Source organism: Pelodiscus sinensis, chromosome 1 (assembly GCF_052426305.1).
Source record: "Pelodiscus sinensis isolate ZL-2025 chromosome 1, ASM5242630v1, whole genome shotgun sequence".
Lineage (NCBI taxonomy): Eukaryota > Metazoa > Chordata > Testudines > Trionychidae > Pelodiscus > Pelodiscus sinensis.
In genome coordinates, this window is record NC_143052.1 from 326,826,798 (window position 1) to 326,840,955 (window position 14,158).

Here is a 14,158-nt window from a genome sequence, read left to right on the forward strand (position 1 = left end):
GTATTTTAAAGCAAACATGGAATTAGTTACACTTTTTGCGTTGCAAAGAACTTTCTCTTGTTTTCATTCTTCATGATATTGAAATTTCAGTTTTCATCCTATCAGAATAGATATGAAAGCCAATTTCTTATTAAATGTAATGTGCTAACTAGTGGTTTTTAAATACTGTTGAGGCATGAAGTGTGTTCTAAACAGAATATTTACATCTAAAACAAACATCTTAACATAAGTATCGTATAAACTAATCCATTGAATAAAAGATCACCCAGGATATTTACAAGAGTTTATTTTTTTTAAATGTGTATGTGTAAATATTACAGAATCATTGAGAATAGATTAAACTGTCAAGATTGTTGCTGGAATCAAATATGCAACCTGAAAATTAGAATTCAGTCATTTAAATTCTGTACTTAAATGGGGCACTTACTGTACACCAAAAACAAAACAAAAATATACGAAAATATAAACAGTTGAATATTTACGATTTACGAAAATATAAACAGTTGAATGTGAAGTCCTCTCAAGCCATTGGAAATTGGAAAGCAATGTAATATATTGTTGAAAAACTGCTTTTCCCTAGCTGTGCTCTTAGGACTAAATTGTCCAAAAATGGTGTTAATTTTAATATACCCATTCTTTGGACGACATTCATTGGTAGCATACATTACACACAAACAAGCTTAGTGCTGTAATTTTTACTTTAAGAAAAATACAATAAAAGCCTATCTAGCCTGTATTTTGCTGAAAAAGTGTGTCAAAATCCACCTTAAAAGTAAATTTATAAGCCTTATAGTTGCAAAAAGAATCTTCAGAGTATGAACTTCATGAAAATATATGCTGTGTTGTCTCCTTAATCCCATGAACAGGTATCCCTCCAAAAATAGCTTTCCCATGGCAACTCTGAAATACAGTATAACAATAGTTAAAATACCAACACTGATAATTTTAAGAGAGAGACTTCACTGTTGCATGCAAAGGTAAAGAATCCAACAACTGGTTGTTGAGGTTTGTTGGATGAGGAATAATTCAAGTCCTTTCCAGTTACCACAAAATTAAGTTACCTTTCATCACAAATAGATGGTGAAGAGGAATTGCTTTCTGTCCCTCTAAAATCCCAAACTTCCTTCCACACGTTCCCAGGTATAGAAGTTGCAACTTATTCCAACACAGCTGTCAGAATTTCTGCCTTCTCTTACTGTACCACCACAACTATTGCAGATAATTGATAGCACAAATATATTCAGCAAATTGAAATATTTGGCGACTTTATAAATACAAAAAAAAGAAGTTATTTTCATATTCAACTCATTAAATGTGTTAATTTTTTAAACCACTTATTTCTAATTAACCATGACATAATGCTACAGAAACCAGGGGGAGCAGAGTACAGTTATGATGAAACCTTGCGTATAATTACTAGGGTAGATGAAAGCAACTACTGAGTTCAGCATCTTTGCCTTTAATGACATTTATAAGATAGCTGAGGACCTTTTTGCCGATCAGCAAGAATGAGACTATTCTCAACAGTTGTCCACTTTCAATCCTATTTTATGGTGTGGGATTGGTTAATGAGGCATGTGGCAAAATCAGGATTTCAAGTCTATCAAAATCTGAGTAAATTCAGTCTTATGTTGGGACTCAGCTTTGCTCACATCAGGGCATGGGACCTATTGTATTTTCCTGTTGGTTTAACTGGAAGTTGTCATGTGGAGGGCTTGTGCTCCAACCCTGTGGACATCAACTTTTGCCACCTCGTATTCAGTGGCAGAGTACTGTGCATCAGTGCAGAATTAATCATCACACACCGAACTGGTGGATACAGTTACATGCTGACACATACATCATGTCTGGCACCCTGTGTCCGACTCCACTCATGTGGCTTCCAGTTCTGAGCAATATTACTCCTCATATCAGATGAGAGGTTGGCACTGGGAAGTTATAGGGTAAAGTATGCACTAACCCAAATCTGATGCTGCACAATGATCTTTTTAAACAACTATCTGCACACTTGTCATGATGTCACCTGTTAATGGTCTCATCTGCTATGCCAGGATGTTACCCATTCCTCTGGCCAAAGTGTTTCGATGTATCTGTTATAATCCTCAACCACTCTCTTGTCGCTCATTCCCACCGTCTACTCACTTGGTTTTGACCTTCCCCATGTTCCATACCAGACCAAGCAAGGTCTCTGTGCAGCCAGCCGGTATTGCTGGGGCCTACGTGATAGCTCTTTGTGCAGTCATGGAGGAGCATGGACAATGATGCATGCTGTTGATGAATGCCTGCTGACTTATTTCAGCAATGATCTACAAGAACTGCATCATTGCACTAAAGATGGCATCGCTTAGCTAGATGACTAAGCACAGCTAAATATTGGTTTAAAGGACCTGGGTTTGGGAGTGCTCTGAGGTGGATAGAACACAGCCAGTAGGCCACTCTGGTGGCCTGGAAGAGATTGGTTTGGTTTTTGTTTTGTTTTGTTCTTATAGCACCTAAAAGTACATTTTGTTTATGCTTTTCTCACGTCACGTTAGTAAGATGATGGTCTGCCACAGATGCAGGAGAAATATTAGAGACCCACTAATTGAGATTGTGCTCTAAAAGTCGATGGTGACTTCTTATCAGGTCATTTCTCTGTTTTGCTTATTAAAACCCATCAGTTTGAGACTGGATTAGCTGCTTCCTTCCATGTTGGGAGATTCTTATTTGGGGACAAACATGATATCTTCTCTAGCTGAGTGTCAGCTTTTTTCAGAAAGCTTCAAGAGATGTTGAGAGAGCATCATTCTGTGACCAGGTTGGATTAATTGCATTTATTAGTGGGATCATTGGTCTGTTATTGGTGGATCTATCACCTGTCATCTCTTGGGAGGTCCAGGAGCCATCATCTGCCAAGTAGTCCTTTGTGCAAAACCATGTTTTGATGCTGCTCACTCATCACCAACTATTTCCATTTTGGGAATGGATATGGAGAACTCTGTGGTAAGGTGGCTTTGACATTTTACCTGAACCCTTAGATAGCCTTGACATCTTTCAGGTTGTTGTGAGATCTGAATATGGTACTGAGATTGTGCTGGTTTTATTAGTTAATTTCTTCTGACAGTGGGCAAAGTTCAGAGTCTATAACAATAGTTTTGTATGACCTCTAGGGAAATAAAACCTAGATGAAGCTACTATAAATTGGGTCCATAACTGATTGGATAATCATTCCACAGGGATCAATTTTGGGACCAGTTCCTCTTCAATATTTTCATCAATGATTTAGAGTTGTAAATATCTGTTTTAAAAGTTAAAAGATTAAACAGTATGTTTAACCAGTTAACCGCAGACATCTAGGATCCTGGGCTCCTGGGCTTCTCCTGACAGGCCTCTGTGGCCGGGGTCCTTCTGGCCAACCCACTGCAGGCAAGTGGCTCCTGCAGCCATAACACAGGTGGGGGAGCTGGTCAGGCCAAGCTGCTGGTTAACTAGTTACCAGGTAAGCATGTCGGTAAGGCTAATACTAACTGATTAACTGGTTAGCCTTTTACATCCCTACAACTATTTAGAAAATGGCAGAGAGAGTACACTTATAAAGTTTGTGGATGATACTGAGCTGGGAGGGGCTGCAAGTACTTTGGAGGATAAGATTATAATTCAAAATTATATTGACAAACTGGAGAAATGACTTGAGGTAAATAGGATAATACTCAGCAAGAAAAAATGCAGAGTACTCCACTTAGGAAGGAAAAATCAGTTTCACACATACAAAAAAGGAAGTTGACTGTTGAGGATGGAGTATGCAGAAAGGAATCTAAGGGTCATAGTGGACCACAAGCTAAATATGAGTCAACAGTGTGACTCTATTAAAAAAATTAAACCTTCTGAGATGCATTAACAGGAATATTGTAAGCAAGAATTTCTGCTCTACTCAGTTAGGCCTCCACTGGAATACTGTGTTCAATTCTGGGCAATTCAATTCAAGAAAAGATGTGGAGAAATTGGAGAAGGTCCAGAGAATAGCTACAAACATGATTAAAGGTCTAGAAAACATGGCCTGTGAGGAAAGACTTAAAAGCATTGTGTTTGTTTAGTTTGGAAAAGAGAAGACAAGAGGGACACGACAGCTTTCAAGTACCTAAAAGGTGTTGCAAGGAATAGGGAGAAAAAATATTTTCCTTAACCTCTTTGATAGGACAAGAAGCATGGGCTTGAATTGCAAAATGGGAGGTTTAAGTTGGACATTAAAAAAACCTCCTGTCAGGGTGGTTAAACATTGGAATACATTGCTAGGGAGGTTGTGAAATCTCCATCATTGCAGATATTTGAGAGCAGGTTAAACATCTGTCAGGATAATCAAGTGGTGCTTGGTCCTACCTTGAGGGCAGGGGACTGGCTGGACTTAATGACTTCTCAAGGTCCCTTGAAGTTCTAGTATTCTATGATTCTTTTAACTGTCAGCTGCCTTGGAATTAAACATGAAGCGTTTGAGTCTGCAAATACTTCCAGTGGCTGTTTTTTCTGTCTGATCTGAGAAGAGAGCGTATTGATCAGTTGCTAATCTTTGTAAAAAGTATTGCAAGGGGTTTGGAACAAAACTTAAGTTTGTTATAACCCTAGTGTGTGTCCTGACAAAAAAATGCAGAGCATCTGAAAACAGAAATTTCAGCTCTCTTGTTGGAGTTAAGATAAAGAAAATCACTCTCAGCTATTGCTGCTACTTGGAAATCCAGAAACATACCAACCATTTATATAAGGACTCGTACTACGCTCCTTACCATCATAAGAGTGCCCAACAAACATCTAAAGTGGCAATTCATAACGAAGAGTAGACATTTCCTCTCAATAGAGCTATTGACCACATCATTTCTGAGTGGCTCTCCCCATCACCAATCCAGTCAGTATCATCAATATCTTACTGGAACTCAGCTTCAGCCAGATCTCATCCAAACCCCAAATGTGGCCAGACTCTGGGCAAGTAGAGAATGTATACTGCCAATCGCCAATAAAAAAGTTAGGTGGAATGTCATAATTGATAGTATTGCAGTCCTAACCAGTGTGCTGGCACTATCCTAATGTGTGTGGTTTATATGTGTATACCTAAAACCAGTAGATGTGTTTTATAAACAAACATTATAAATGCTTATAGAAACACTGATGTTGATGGGCGGTAGTATCTTCTAGAACTTTTATTGTATTTCAAAAGATAAGATAAGCAAATAAAACTGTACAAATATCACTGTCTAAACCAGTGGTCACAAACCAGTAAATCAGGATCTACTGGTAGATCTTGGAGCCTCTGACACATGATCCTGACCGGTTTGACCAGGAAACTATCAAGTGCTGGAACTCCAGTTGCCCCTCCACCCACTGTAATGCTGCTTCTGCCCACTGCCCTGGAGCTGCTTCCCTGGGAGCTTCCTGCTTGTTGTGCAGGCTGTGGGAGGGAAAAGTGGGGGGAGGTGCTGATGTCAGGGTACAGGAGTGGTGGAGGAGACACACACTATCTCCACACAGAGAGAAGAGGATATGTGGTGCTTGGCAATGCAAATCTGTCTCTCACTCTGTGTCTCTCTGTCATTATCACAAACACACACTGTCCTTCACTCTCCTCACCCAACCCAACATACATGTGGAGGATTGTTGTTACTTCTTTTACTGCTTGCAAACTGGTTTATTTGGGGGTTTTGACTGGTTTATGCATTTCATAATTTTCATTTCTTTCTTATGCTTAAATTTAATTCTTTGAGGAGTGCGTTCTAAAATGCCTAACCTGTCGTGGCTGGAGTAATTATCCCTATGGTAATTGCTGCTCCTGGAAGTGGCTGGCATGTCCCTGCAGCCCCTGCGAGACACACCACTCTGCAGCTCTCCCATTGATCCAATAATGGGGAACCATGGCCAGTAGAAGCTGTAGACTCGGTACCTGTAGTTGAGGGGCAGCACATGACACCACGGAGCCATTGCTGCACATGCCAGCTGCTTTCAGGAGTGGTGCAAAGCTAGCGCAGGAGAAAGCCTGCCTTAACTCCACTGCTCCACCACACCAAAGCTGTCTCAGTTAAATGGTGCCCAGCCAGAGCCTACTTCCTGATCCCCCATCCCAGCCTTGAAGCTCCTACTACATCCAGCCTCCTGGCACAGATGTGGGTCCCCCTGGACCAAAACTCCTTCCCAGAGCTTGCATTCTGAAACCCCTCCTGCACCCCAGTCCCCACCCTGGGCTAAGACCAGAGCCCCTCCCATACTCCAAAGTCCATATCCCAAGACCAGAGCCTGCACACCAAACCCCTTCCCCAGCCTGGTGAAAGTGAGTGAGGATGGGAGAGGAAGGGGGATGGAGTGAGCAGGGTGAGGCCTTGGAGAAGGAGTGGAGCAGGGGCAGGGCCTCAAAGAAGGGACGGGGAGGAAGTGGGGCAAGGGTATTTGGGTTTGAGGTAGATTTTATGTTGCACTTAAATTGAAAAAAGTTATCTTTTGCTTAAAATGGATGGAGACCACACTCTAAATTGACTTTGCTGCCCAAACATATTTAGCAACTAGCAGATTTTCTTTTTTACTTTGAGCTTTTTCAGAAATACTAAAAAATGTACACTTTAAAACATGATTCTTTATTTTTTAAAAACATCAAATGAACTAGGGAGGAACATAAATCATTTTTTCCTGGTTTTAGAAAATAATGGGGGATAAAAACATGAAAAGTAGTACCAACACCTTTGTACATGTTCTGGAGGCAGTTGTGCTCTGGAGTTGGCAAGATTAGATTGGTACCCTAATTACTGGATACTAAGGTGATTTTGTTTCAGCAGAATGTTCTACAACTAGGACAATTGATGAGAGCTGGTCATGTAGACATGTACTTGGTATCTGGGGCCATTATAATGATACAGATGTTTCCTGCTACGTGGCAGAAAATGGACTAAACTTCACAGTTCAATAGGGATGCTAGTTTTTGCCAACCCAGAGTTCATGGTCCTACAATCTGAGGAATTGTCCAAGACTGAGGTTTCAATAGAGAAGCTTTTGGAACAAATTGAAAAACTTACCAGTAATGAGTCACCGGGACCAGATAGCATTCACCCAAGAGTTCTCAAATGGGAAATTGCGGAATTATTAACTGGTTTGTAACCTATTATTTAAATCAGCTTCTGTATCTAATGACTAGAAGATAGCTAATGTGACTCCAATATTTTAAAAGGGTTGTAAAGGTGATCCTGGCAATTACAGACAGGTTAGTCTAACGTCAATACCAGGCAAATTAGTTGAAACTGTAGTAAAAATTAAAATTGTCAGACACGTGAATGAACATAATTTGTTGAGGGAAAATCAACATGGTTTCTGTAGAGAGAATTCATGCCTTACTAATCTACTAGAGTTCTTTGAGGGGGGTCAACAAACATACGGACAAGGGGGATCCAGTGGATATAGTGTACTTAGATTTCCATAAAGCCTTTGACAAAGTCCCTCACTAAAGGTTCTTAAGTAAAGTAAGTTGTCATGGGATAAGAGGGAAGGTCCTTTCAAGGATTGATAACTGGCTAAAAGACAGAAAAAAAAGGTTAGGAATAAACGGTAAATTTTCTGAGTGGAGAGAGGTAACTAGTGGGGTCCCTCGAGTCTGTCCTGGGACCAATCCTAGTCAACCTATTTATAAATGATATAGAGAAATGGGTAAACAGTGAGGTGGTAAAATTTGCAGATGATACCAAACTGCTCAAGATAGTTAAGACCAAAGAAGACTGTGAAGAGCTTCAGAAAGATCTCACCAAACTAGGTGATTGGGCAACTAAATGGCGAATGAAATTTAATGTTGATAAATGTAAAGTAATGTGCATTGGAAAAAATAATCCCAATTATACATAAAATATAATAGGGATTAATTTGGCTACAACTACTCAAAAGAGAGAGCTCTGGAGTCTTGGAGTCATTGTGGATAGTTCTCTGAAAACATCCAATCAGTGTATGGCTGCAGTCAAAAAAAGCAAATAGAATATTAGGAATAATTAAAAAAAGGATAGAGAAGAAGACAGAAAATATCTTATTGCCTCTATATAAAACCATTCTATAACCACATCTTGAATACTGCATACAGATGTGGTCACCTCCTCTCCAAAACAATATATTGGCATTGGAAAAGGTTCAGAAAAGGGCAACAAAAATGTTTCAGGGTTTGGAATGGGTCCCATATGAAGAAAGATTAAAAAGACTTGGACTTTTCATCTTAGAAAAGTGGGACTGGGGGGAGGGGGTTATAATAGAGGTCTATAAAATCATGACTGGTGTGGAAAGTGAATAAGGAAAAGTTATTTACTTATTCCCACAATATAAGAACTAGGGGGTCACCAAATGAAATTAATAGTCAACAGGTTTAAAACAAGCAAAAGGAAGTTTTTCTTCACTCAGTGCACAGTCAGCCTGTGGAACTCCTTGCTGGAGGATGTGGTCAAGACTAGGACTTTAATAGGGTTAAAAAAAGAGCTAGATATGTTCATGGAGGTTAGGTCCATCAATGGCTATTAGCTAGGATGGGTAGGAATAGTATCCCTAGCCTCTGTTCCTCTAAAGGTGGGTGACAGGGGAGGGATCATGTGATGATTATCTGTTGTGATCCCTCCCTTTGGGGCATCTGGTATTAGCCACTGTCAGCAGACAGGATACTAGGCTAGATGGACTGTTGGTCTGACCCAGTATGGCCGTACTTATGTACACATCTTCATTTGAGGTAGATCTCGACCATGGGTGGGCAAAAAGTTTTTGAAGTGGTCGCAGGCCACCTCGAAAGGGTCAGGGCCTTGGGCGGAAGGAGCGGGGCTTTTAAATAGCAGGAGTTGGAGGGGCTCGTGCCTCCCCTGCAGCTCCCAGGCATCACATTAGCCGTATATGGCAGCTGCAAGCCCTTTAAATTCCTGCTGTTTAAAGGGCTTGCTGCTCCTGGCCTTGCTGCTAGTGGGTTGGCTGGGAGCCGGGCACACACGAGCCCTTTCAGCTGCTTCTATTTAAAGGGCTTGCACTTTCCCTGGGGCTGTTGCTTGACAGCCATGGGAAAGGTGCGAATCCTTTAAATAGAAGAGGTTGAAAGGGCTTATGAGTTCCTGGCTCCCGAACAACAGGCTAGCATGGGGCTGCTAGCTTTCAATTGCTTTTAGTTAGAGGGCTCACGTCTTCCCTGTACCTGCCAGACAATGTGTTGCCTGGCAGCCAGGGAGAAGGTGCATCCCTTTAAATAGAAGCAGTTAAAAGGGCTCACGCGTGGCTTCCAGGGAACATGCTAGCAGCAGGGCTGGAGCTACAAATATTTTAACTACTTCTATTTAAAGGGCTCGTGCCTTCCCCAGGCTGCCAGGCAGTTGAAAGGGCTTGCATAGCTTCTGCTCCCAGGCCACACACTACGGGGCAGGGCCTGGAACAGCCATGTGAGCTGGAACAGAGCCCTAAATGGACCAGATCAAGCCACTGAGTGGCTTTTGCCCACCCCTGATCTCCCCTGACTACACTAGGGGAGGGACAAAGTGTTGACTGCAACTAGCTTCACTGAGTTAAAAACTCGAGTTAGTTGTTTCACTGTAAAAACACTTTTTTTTCCAGTGAAGACATAGATTCTGCTCTAATACATATTTTTGATCTGCTAAACTAAGAGAAAAAAATCAAACAGCTCTTTGCAAATTCTGAGGCAGCCTCATGTCTCCTTTTGTCTAACCTCTTTGTTTTGGGGATAGATCGGGGTGGCCAACCCACAGCTCACTATCCGCATGCAGCTCTTCGAAGAAAAAATAGTGGCACTTGTGACTCTGAAAGGAGCAGCGTGTTTCTGTCTGAAAGAGAGACAGCTGGAGTCATGGCGTGAAGACTTCAAAATGGCTGCCTTCAAAATGGCCAACTTAAAGGGATAATGCCTGCTCTGCTCTTAAAAGGGTGGTGGCCGGGCGTTTTTGTTTGTTTGTTTGTTTGTTTTGTTGTTGCTCGACTACTTTTTTCTCTCCGCTCTTTGCGCTGTATCCACCACTATTTTGGCTCTTCGTCTGTAACGGGTTGGCCACCCCTGGGATAGATGATGACCAAATGTCATCTCTGAAGAAACTTTAAAAAAAAAAAAAGAATGGTCCTGCAGCACATTAGAGACTAACAAAAAATGTAGATGGTATCATGCACTTTTGTGAGCACAACCCACTACTTAGATGAATGGAGTAAGAGTTTCAGGGTAAAAATAAATAGCAGGGAAAGAGAAGGAAAAAAATTGTCCATTAGAGTGTCCATGCTAAATGAGGCTAATAGAGAGATCTATAAGTACCCAGTACTTACTTCTTGATGTCATTATGATGTAGCAGCCTATCCAGTTCAGCTCTTGGTTGAAACCTTGATTACAGGTGTAAAACTTGTAAATGAAGGCAAGTTCCGCAGCTTTGCTCTCCCGCAATAGTAGTCACTTTTAGATCCATTAGTGAGTGTCCAGGCAAGTTAAAATGTTCCCCAACAGGTTTGTGTTACTATTACGAATATCTGATTTGTGTCCATTAATCCTTTGTCATAGAGCCTGTCCAGTTTGGCCAGTATACATGGCAAAGTGCCATTGCTGGCACCTGATGGCATAGATCACATTGGTGGATGTCAGTTGTACGAGCCTCTGATGTGGTGGCTTATGTGGTTAGGTCCTGTGATGATGTCACTTGTATAGATGTGTGGACAGAGTCGGCACCAGAGTTGATTGCAGGCATGAGTTCCTGGGTGAATATGACAGAGGTGTGCTACATGGTTGCTGGAAAGAATTTGTTTCAGGTTACAGGTGAGAATTGACCTGTCCCCCAAGTCCTATGAGGGTGAGGGGTCATTTTCCAGGATCGGTTGTAGATTGTTAATGATGCTCTAGTTGGTGTTCTGTGGTTTTGTTTGTTGGGCCTATCTTGAAGAAGCTGATGCCTCATCTGAGGTACTCATCTTGCTCTGTAGATCTATTATTTCACTTCCCCGGGTGGGTATTTAACATCTCTGAAGAAGTGATCCATTATATGACCAGTTAGGCAGAGAAGCCCTGGATTAGATGGATCAAAAATTAATCCTATAAAAATTATGCATCTGTCTGAAGTTTGTTTTCCAAGTAACACCTAAAGGGTACATCAACACTGCAGGCTTCTTGAGATGGTCCCCAGCAGACCAGAGGCACCGGGAGCAAAGCCGCCAGGAGCGCCTGGGCCCCCCCCCCCCCCCCCGGAGCCCCTCCGCGGCTTTGAAAGCCTCGGGGGAAGCCGGCGGGGGGCATCCCAGGCGCGCATGGGCTGCCCCCCCGCCGGAGCCCCTCCGCGGCGGCGCGGAGGGGCTCCGGAGGGGGGGCAGCCCAAGCGCGCCTGGGATGCCCCGCCGCCGGCTTCCCCCGAGGCTTTCAAAGCCGCGGAGGGGCTCCAGCGGCGGGGCATCCGGCGTACAAGACAACCCCCGATTTTTGGGGGATGTTTTTTAACTTCAGAGGTCGTCTTGTACACCGGAATATACGGTAAATTTACTTACACAAGAACACACGTGCAGTGTAGATGCTCCACAAGTTTTTGCGCAGGAACAGCCCTTCTTGTGCAAAAAGCCTTCAGTATAGACGTAGCCAGAATGTCTGTCTATAAATTAGAGGCAAAGAACTTGTTTTTATTTCCATTTTCTATGGTGTATTTTACAGCATTTTGTGTATAATCAATTACATTTTGTCCCTTGTAGAATAAGTTTTTTCCTATTTGTATTCCTTTCAAGTGATAAAAGGAAGTGGGGAGAGAAAGATAGTTTGACTTTAAATGCACACAATTGGTAGGGAAACACAGCATTAAGTATAATAAAAACTGCTTCTTCCTTTTTTTTAATTGACTAGACTTCAAGTTGGCAGAGATACATTGGTATATATTTTCTTTGGAGTCTTCTTTAAATAGCTTTCATTCACTAAATCCCCAATCCAACAAAACAGATAACTGCGTGAGTAGTACCATTAATCTGAATTAGATCATCCACCATGCCTAAAATTAGGCATGTGTTTTAGTAAAATGGTACTCTAATTTAATAATATTAGTAATTTTTATATAGCCTTAATAATAAATTAAACCCATAATTTTAGAAACATGTATTTAGAAATTCTGTTGTACACTTAATTGGGATTACTGCAAACAATTTTTGGAAAAGCAATGTCAACAGAAATAAGCTATAATTTCTTGTTGGAGTTCCTTCCCAAAATCGTAGGGATTATAACTTTTTTGTTAGCAAGTGACGCTGCACAGAGTATGTAAATAATCAGAAATCTTGGCTCATTGTATCTATAATATGACCTTGGACCTCTTTTTGGCTAGAAAGACATGGGTATTCCATGTATGTGGAGGTTAATTCTGACAGACTGGCTTGTTTTAGGTCCTGAGCCTGCATTGTGGGTCGTCGTCACAAAGGCTCATTAATCTCTGAGGCTTTGTGTGGGTGCAGTAGTCTAGCTATATGATGCATAATGTAGCACCAGGAGCATAGGCCCTGGTTGTACTTCAGTAGATATTCAAGTACTGTCCTAAATTGGGGGCTCAGAAAGTGAGACTAAGGACCTCTTGTGGTTTCTTTGGTACTATATTAGTTTCGTCATATAACAGCATATGACTCAGTTTAGTGTTGGGAGGAGGGGGGGGGACATTATCTGTTTTGACAAAGCATAGAGGTATGTTCCTACAGCCCTGCAGCTCATACTTACATTATGATTTGATGATAAGGTTGCTCAGTCTCACTTATTGCTAAGAAATGTGGAAAACGTTATGGAGAACTCTAATTCACTACTTTGAAAAATGTCTAGAAAATCTAAACAAGATTGGATCTGAACAGTTCCTGTCAGTGAAAGGTTATCCTATGTGGTTGAATTCTGGGCGGCATGTTGTCTAGCAAAAGAACATAGAAGATGCAAAATATATTCATTAGGTTTACTGCAGAGGTAACAGCACTGTTTCAGCTTCACTGGCACTGCTGTTGTAAATATTCTGTGGCTTCGGAAACTGCATATCTGAGCTACTTTGTTGAGAACAATGAATTTAAGTTAATTTGTTTAATGTGTGGTAAACAAAGTTTTATTAAAATTGCTAAGAGATGCTTTTTTGTTCAAATGTGGGAGGCATTTTAGTATCTATCAATGACTGGCATTTACGCAATGCAAAATGATAATTGTTTATATATGTATGGAAAAAGGAAAACAAATATCCTCAGTGGCAACAGAATATGTAATTTTCACCCAGCTGTAGCAATAATTATTTTTTTAAATGATTTATGTCCAAGACCCCGCAAAATGAAGTGAGTATAGAGAAATCAGTCCAGCTATTGAACCCACTGGATCTCGTGCATTTTTTTCTTTTTTTTTCCAGGGCCCTCTTAACATGTCTTTGTACCAGTATAGAGTTTTCTGAATTATCATCATTTCTTTAATTGCTGGTCTTTGTGGATACATAGGTGCTCTGTGGGCCCAAGTTCAGAAATTCTTCAATAGCCGTGTCTGTTGGTCTGCACTTGTACCTCCTCATGCTCCCAACCAAGGGCCACAGAACAGTATGGACTAGCTGTCTCTCTAGTTCCTTTCTCCCGCTTGTGGTCTGAAACTGAGCCTTCTGTGTCTATCCTATTTCCAGCATTCCTGCTGGATTTTCAGACTAGTAAATAATTGTAGATTTATATTTAAATAGATTAGTTAGTTCAGGGATCACGGTCTCTTTTCACTCTGTTCCTACACAATTTGGAGTATTTATCATACCCAAAGTTTCAGGCTTCAAACTGCCTGGCCTGCCTACAGCGCTCAAGAGTTACTTGTACTGCCTCAGGAAAGTGCCCATTCCCTTGAAATGTGGTATTTCTTGTGTTTTTCCCCACATGTACCAAATAGTCTCAGGAGTCCCAGGGCCCTCACACTCCTCCTTTAGTGATCCTGAGCCTCTAGATAACGCCTGTCCATCCCTAGGATTTTGTTTCAGTGAAGTGCCATGCATCTGGAGTTGGAGGATTTGACAGCAGAGGGTCCGTGCATGCATCCTGGTTCACCTTATGTTTCCACCAACGTGAGAATGGGCAGAGCAGACTATCTTCAGTTTACGTAACTCACTGTCCTTGGCTCTGATGCACTTCTAGAAACAATAGTTGTACATAATATTTTAAACAGTTCTTGCATAGTTTATAAATTGTGTTTATTTTCTAGTTT

General features: G+C 41.3%; 1 protein-coding gene across 9 annotated transcripts in view; it reads left to right on the forward strand.

The window, feature by feature from the left end:
* YAP1 (Yes1 associated transcriptional regulator) overlaps positions 1-14,158 on the forward strand; it is a 183,740-nt gene that overhangs the window by 142,153 nt on the left and 27,429 nt on the right. The gene's annotated exons all lie outside the window — the stretch shown is intronic.